Source organism: Mauremys mutica, chromosome 4 (assembly GCF_020497125.1).
Source record: "Mauremys mutica isolate MM-2020 ecotype Southern chromosome 4, ASM2049712v1, whole genome shotgun sequence".
Lineage (NCBI taxonomy): Eukaryota > Metazoa > Chordata > Testudines > Geoemydidae > Mauremys > Mauremys mutica.
Genome location: NC_059075.1, coordinates 108079510 through 108087111, shown reverse-complemented (window position 1 = coordinate 108087111; position 7602 = coordinate 108079510). Strand labels below are relative to the sequence as shown.

Below are 7602 nucleotides of genomic sequence, written 5' to 3'. Positions count from 1 at the left end.
CATGGCAACCCAGTGGGCCCCAAGCTCCTGGTTGAGAATTTTTGTACTAGTCCGCTGGAGTATCTGACTGGGCTCCTTGTGGTTGGCTCCTCCCAAAACTAAAAGGCCTGGCTGGACAGCAGGTTTGCTCTTTATGGGTCCTGGGAACCCGCAGTGAAATCAAATCTTTCCCCTTCTCCTCTTCCCAGTGCTGGGACTGTCAAAGCTGGCACATTTTTTAGTCTGAGTATCTCCTCATGGTTTAAGGAGCTGGGATGATGTAGGCACAGGTTATACTGTCTTATTCTAACTCTTTGATTTCACTGCTCCTCTGTTTAGTCACTCGTACCAAAGAGAGAATGTAAGCTTTCTGGGCAGGGACTCTCTCTCACTGAGTCTGTAGAGTGCCTAGCACAATGGGGCCCCGAACTTAGCGGGGGCCTGTAACAATCATTTGCATTATGCTATTGTTATTTGTTCATTATTATGTTCAGTTAGGCATAGGAGAAACTGATAGATCTTTCCAGAGTAAATAACACTGGAGTGGATACAAGTGCCAGAAAACAGATGGCTTCTTGTTGCTACAGAGGATGCAAAGCTTCCCTCTCCCCAATACTCCCTAGCATAGTAGCTTGACGGGGTAGCAGAAACGCTTTCATTTGGGCTAATCTGTGTTTGAGAGCTGTGTTCTTTTTATCCTCTTTCTAATTTTAACCCACAAGGAAAACATAGAACTCTGAGCCCAAAACACACAGTCCAAAGTCTGGCAGACAAAGATAGGCCTGCCATTTCAGGAACTGTATAAACAGTAATGTATAACTGTATACAAATGCCTCTCCCTACCCCAAAACCTTTGAGCATTCTGCAGGTGCCCAATTCAGCAGGCTGTTGCACACCCGCATGTCGAATGGCTCCCATGGAAGAGGAGGCTGCTCAGCACATCATTGGTTTGAGCCCTATCTCTGCATTCACTCACTTTGATTCAACTCCGCTTCCTGTTATTCATTTACTCTCTTTGCACCAACAGAAAAAAAACTCAGGACATGTTCTGCTGTAGCCCCTGCTCGGGCAAAGTTCCTATTAAAGTCACAGACGAAGGACTCGGGCTGGGCTGGTTGCTAGACAGTCTGACACCAGAAGCACAGTGTGGAGTAGTAATAATGGGTGACTCTTAAAGCTGGGCTAGAACCATGTTGGAGCAGTGGCTTCCAACCCTGGCTGCTGCTAATCCCAGCTGGCATGGGACCAGTGGGAAGGCCCGAAAACTTCAGCACCCTAGGTATATGCTGCCTACTTGTAAACCCAGCCCTGACTGCAGGATTTAGCATTTGGACAGGATACGAGAAGAAAAACAAATAAACAGCCAGCCAATAATCAACTACAAAGTCTAGCTTTTCAAGTCAGCACCAATGTTTTTAGGAAGTTCAGTGGTAAACATCAGCAGCGAATGTGATTTTGCAGATTGCTGTGGTAAATTACTTCTCATCATCATCAACAATAATATCTTACATCCATGCTGTATCTCAAAGGATATCGCAGCAGCATACACACTTGATATAGATACCACACAGGTGACAGTGTCCTCCATCTGATGAATTGTTCCTCTGGCTGCCTCACCTGCATTCTGCCTACCTCTCCCTCCCCAGCAGCATGACTGTTAACATTTCCAATGTCTCCCTCTTCAGCTGCTTCAAACAGCTGCCATTTTTCAAAATCAACCTGCCACGGAAATGTTCCCTTTTCCCATCTTGGTTCTCTCCAAATTACAGTCACCCATACATTTAGCTGGATGAAAGTCAGTCCAGGGCAATGGGAAGTTTTGCACCTGATTTTCAGTGGTTCTAAGAACAGTTGCCACTGAAGTCAGCCCCCTTTCCTCTGCTATGCTCACAGCACAGAAGAGAAGTGGTGACATCAATTCTAAGGGCACTGATGCAGCTGCACTGATGTAGAATGTCTGGTGAACGCGCGCTATGCCGACGAGAGAGTGCTCTCCTGTCAGCATAATTATTCCACCTCGGTGAGAAGCGGAAGGTATGTCAGAGGGAGAGTGTCTCCTGCCAATATAGTACCAGTGTGGACAGCGTGAAACTTGTGGTGCTCAGGGCAGGGGGGAATGCTTAACCGGTAGTGTAGAGCTGCCCTAAATCACAGGAGGGTGGGGTCACCCCTTAACTGGAGCAATCCTTCCTGGGCTGTAGGGCCAGAAGACACCAACAGCATGGTGCAAAGTGGCTGCACTGGGGAATCTGATCCTTTGTCAAGAGCCTGGTGTTAGCTCTTATGGTTTGTCCTGATTTGGGGTTTCTTACCATTAGCTGTACTATTTAGTTCACCATTGTCCCAAAGACAAGAGTGCTGCCAACAATGCTTCCTGCAGCAACTGGATTTTCCTGTAAGGTCTCCCATAAAGTTACCAATGAGACTTGCTCATGTAAGTTGACCAGATCACCTGCCAAGGTGCTAGGGCTGGGAGCCACATAGTAGCAGACATATGTCTAAGAGCTAGGTTTGTATTGCAATAGTCTCTTCAAACAACCCAAGTGTATTAGTATTAAAAAAGGACTCTATGGTATGCTTCTGCATGGTGTTTGAGCTGATATTTGTTACATATTAGGAAAGTGATGAGGGTAGGAATGGCTGATTCACTGACCGAAAAAATGCCAAGCCATCTGTCAGCTGAGTTCAACGGTGGGTGAGCAGGAGGGTTGAAACTGGTCAGCTCTACCTTCCTTCACAAAGTCAAGTTGGCATCTTTGGCGAAAGTTTCATATTTGTGATCAGAGAAGCGACTAAACACTCTCCACATCTACTCCCTCTGCACCTCTTGAGTAACATGAAAACTGCTCCAAATACTGCAAAAACAGGTTTTCATTCAAGTCACTACTCCAGAGCCCATGTAACTCTAGAAGGGGGAGCTGTGTGCCATTCTGCTTTCCTCATCAACAAAGCTACTAGCTAAGTCCTGATCTTGGCACTTTCACTGTGGGGGATGACTTCAGAGCAGAAGGGGTGGTTAAAAGAGAATGAATAAAATAAGAACCACGCTGTGCCTTTGCTCAGAATATAAACTAAACCCAAACTCAATCATTTGCAAAGTTCCATCCAAGTTTGCAGACTCAAAAAGTTTCATATAGTTTGGAAACATTTGGAAATACATTCAGGCTTCTGAGTTACATACATGGCTGGAAGGAACCTATCTTATCTTTCCAATACCAGGTGAAACTTGCAGTGCTGACAGCTAGAAAAACCTTGGTTCAACCTATAAACACTGAGCAACTTTGATACTAGACAGAAATCATAGAAGGGGAGTAGTCTGACATGGAACACAGAGTAGTCATGCTTAGAGACCCTTTACTGACCATAACCTCACTCCATAAGGGATTCTCTAAAAGTATGTCAGCCACAAGGTGGTTTCTGTGGGGAAAGGTTGTTCCAAGTCTGTGAAAACCTGGAAGAAATCCCAGCTGGAGTAAACTGGTGAAGCTCCATTGACGACAATAGAGTTACATTGATTTATGCTGGCTGAGGAACTGGCCCCCATTTTTGCCAGTGCTGTTTCCCATGATTGCTTCTTGGTCACCCAAGTGGGAGCATGAAGGGGCCCGTGTCTAACAAAGAGACTGGTGGAAATATTGTCAAGCTGTGCCACATGTTGAGAGAGCGAGGCATTGTCTACTGGAGATGGGTTCTGCTGACTTCCTATCTCAGGTCTAATGTTTCTCTTATGGCCTTGGGCAAGCCACTAATCCTCTCTGCCTCAAAAATGGAGATAACACCACCGATGCCACAGGAGAGTTGGGAAGATTAGTGTTTCTAGAGCACTTTGAAGAGGAAAAGTGTCAACCACCGGTACCCCTTACAAAAAATGATTCTACTGGACAGAATCTCCATGTCCTGCACAAAGTTCACATTTTCCCAAATCACAGCCCAAAACCACCTGCCATAATTTCAAATATTTGCTACATGGGTCACAGCGACTACATCCATAGTTACAGTAGATAGGTTAATTCGCTTTTTAAGGGCTAAAAAAGCCTCATGCTGCAATACATAAGCCAGTCACTTATGGGAGTTTGAAGGAAGCTTTCCCTGTAGGCAGCTTTATCCCATAACTAACCACCAACCGGCTTCTAGCTCCTTGTTCTAAAGCACCTGGTACTGGCCACTGTCAGAGGCAGAATATTGACTAGCTGGACCATGTGTCCAACCCAATCTGGCAATTCCTATGTTCCTATAACTACGAGAAATAATGATGAGGGCAGAGCACCTTGCTGGTGTTGCTTTAATACTAAGGCGTATACCAAGGCTGGCCAAGTAACCCTGTAGCTAACAAACTGAAGTGTCCAATGAAGGCTTGGGTTTGATTCCAACCCCTTGCCTCTTGCACTCTGGGTTAGCAGGTACTACAAGTGTCCTCACAGGAGCAACTTGTATTGCTCTGCAGTGCCTCTGCAAAGCGTGATGGTGATGGGCTCTGAAAGAAGTTCCACACATTCCATAGCCAAGGCAGGTCACATTAAGGAAGTGACGACATGATGGGGAAAGGGAACTCTGTGGTGGACTCATACACAAAAAGAAAATATATGGATAACTTTTCCTAAGGTCAGACACTTGTAGCTCAGACAGGTGGGCCAGAGGGAATCTCCTGGGAGAGCTGTTCTTTGTCACCCACAAACATCCTGGTTGGAGGCTCAGCTTTGGGAATGCACAGAATATGCCCATACAGTGAGTCCAGCCACTTAATAAGGATTTTCACCAGTTGGTTACATTCTCTGGCCACCCACTGGAAGGCATAACAGCAACAAATGCCAGAGCATCCATTAGAAATTTGTTATCTGTCCCCTCCCCTCAGCTGACTGGAGTTTAGACAACTGAATATGAGATAGAATGTGCTGAGTGGTAACTTTCTCAAAACCACAGTGCAAGTTGCCACCATTGGCTCTTTCTGCCCTGCCTGACAAAACAAAACAACGAAAACATTTTCAATCATTTCCCTTTGCCCGCAGGTAAATTAGCCAACCAAGCCTGGTGTCTGAGCCAACTCTCAGCTGGATAATTTAATTACATTCTTCCTACATCAATTACCCCCGTGGATGTGTCATTCTTCTGTACTTCCTGTTATGTAGTCAGTAGATTTGCTGTGCACAGTTAAACAGCAGTAACATTCCCATTCAGTGCACATCAGTGATAGCTGAGGAGATGATGTACATTGCATGTACATAGCACATATACAATAGGACATATACGTGCACACGCAGCTGTATCTATCCAGATCTAAACTTGGGAAAGTCCATATCTTGGGTTTTGGTTTGGCCTCATATAGAGAAATAGGCCAGTTGTGAAGTCTAGCTCAGAGAGTTTTAGTTTGGCTCTATCTATTTGTCTATCACGAGTGATAAAAAAAGCTCTTACTGGCATAACTTCAGGATGGGCGCAATATTCGTGAGTGTTGAAGCCAGGGGTGGTTTCTGCAGGACATGCCAAATGAATGCCAATATGATCATATTACCACACTCCACCATCAGATATAGCGTCTCTGTCACATGCTTCAGAAAAACTGTTTTAGGGATCTTAAAAAATATAATGGACTTATCTTGTGTATCCCTGTAAGCACATGTGCATTAGTTACCAGCAGTCCCACTGTACAGGGCTCGTGTGGGCGGGAGGGGAAGGCGGTTTTAAAGTGCATTATCTTGGGTTTTTCTAGGGTGTATCCCTTTGGGGAAGTGAGACTATCCCCTTTCAAATGGCATAAAGCACTTGCTTCTTGCCATGATTTGGGATTCTCCTATATCACACCAGTCCTCTGCCGTGTTTTCAGCCCCTGTGTCTGTTGCAGCCTGATTAAAGTTAGGGTATCCATTAGGCTGCTCTAACATGGTGCATGGGTGCTGGCTTGCACGGGGTGGCAGCAGCAGGATCCAGGAGGTACAATGAAGTGCTTTAAAGCACCTTTGCTTAGCACCGCTGGGGTTAGCCATAGACGAGGGTCCGATCCAAAGTCTTTAGTCTAAGGATAGCTTCCCCCGATCCTAAAACAGTGTGACCACAGTTTCCCCCAAACCATGAAACCCCCCTGCACCACGCCAAGTGCTGTAACTGTCTGTAAGTGTTCCTGATGCTAAAACTGAGGGTTCAAAACAGAGCCCCCTGGAAAATGACTCTCCTCTGGCTCATTAACTCTTGAAAAGACTTTAACCAGCCCCGGCCTTCCAAAAATAATTCAACTACACTGAGACAAGAAAGAGGCTGTTAAGTTACAGAGAACTTAGCCACATCCCTAATCATTGTCCATCCTCATTAATGGTTAAGCTCGCTTTCCTTAATCGTTTGTTGTTTCCCTGCAGATGGGAGCTGTTTGAATAAGAACCACCACCTTCTCCCTGAAAAAGCTGTTTGTGTCTCTCTGCAGCTATAGGCAAGCAGCCTGTTAAAGCAGCACCTGAAGGATCCTCTGAGTGGCACATCCTCCCTCTCTAAGATCTATTATATGGCTTGTGGATAGGTGAGTTCAGAAGCATTTTCAGTGCATATGAGGGGAAAGGGCTATGGACACTGGCTAGAAATATGTATAGTGTGGGACGAGCTGTGTAGGTCAGGGAAACTTGATAAGTGATGCCCCTGCTATTTTAGTCCTGGGCCTCATGCAGTCCTGCCAATGTACCCACATCCTAAGTCTTCAGCACCCCTTTTATTTCAACCCTGGGCACCTACAGCTCCACTAACAGATATCAATCCAAACTGCTATCTCTCCTGCAATTCCAGTCCTAAGCCCCACATAGATCTGTTAAGATATCACAGTCCAAACCTGCTATTGCAGGCCTGTTCCTTTAGTCTTGGGCCCTGATTGGACCCTAGCACCAGCCTGGAACTCTACATGTGCATTAGGGTCTAGTGATATGCCACCAGTTGCAGTGCTGTGGCCCTGATCTGCTATTGCAGAGTTAGTCCTCTACTGGACCCAGACTGCTGATAGTGGCAAATTTGCCAAACTGAGTGTTAGTTTTTCTATTACAGTCAAATGTTCAGTGAGGGCTAAGTTCAGTCCAGAAGCTCACTGTCACTTCTCATTAATAATCATGAAGTTATATTTGAACTAGGGATGTGTGAACCTTCTCAGATAGAGTAAGATCTGCATTCAACCTTAACCTGAAACTTGAACCGCTCTGAACTTGACCCTTCTTTCAAGTTTGAAAAGTTCAGTTAACATTTAAAAAAAAAAAACTTTCACATTCCTCTGCCCTCTTTGGGACTTGACTGGAGGTAAGAGCACTGAAATACCCTGAGGAATGCTGCCTTGCAGTATTTCTGACCCTGCTGAAACCAGTATTTCTGACCCTGCTTAACTCTGTTAAGATTTCCAGCTTGATCTCTAGGCCGAAGAAGTTCAGACAAGGTTCAAATAAAGATCTAGAGTCGGATCCTCAGCTGGGATAAGTCAAAGTCACTCCATTGATTTCAATGGAGCTATATCAATTTGTACCAGCTGAGGATCTGGCCTCTAAAGTATTGGTTGCTCAACTACACCAAACTGCTGAAGCTTTTGAAATCCATTCATTACAGTATTTCGCATTAATTGAATGTTAACAGGGTGCTCAGCACTAAACAAAAATATCAGATAGG

The 7602-nt window shown here is 45.2% G+C and overlaps 1 long non-coding RNA gene across 2 annotated transcripts in view; it reads left to right on the top strand.

The window, feature by feature from the left end:
- LOC123369276 overlaps positions 1 to 7602 on the top strand; it is a 42650-nt gene that overhangs the window by 11389 nt on the left and 23659 nt on the right. For both annotated transcript variants that reach the window (XR_006578979.1, XR_006578978.1), the window contains exon 2: positions 6327 to 6484. This is a non-coding gene — a long non-coding RNA (uncharacterized LOC123369276). The remainder of the gene's footprint in view (positions 1 to 6326; positions 6485 to 7602) is intronic.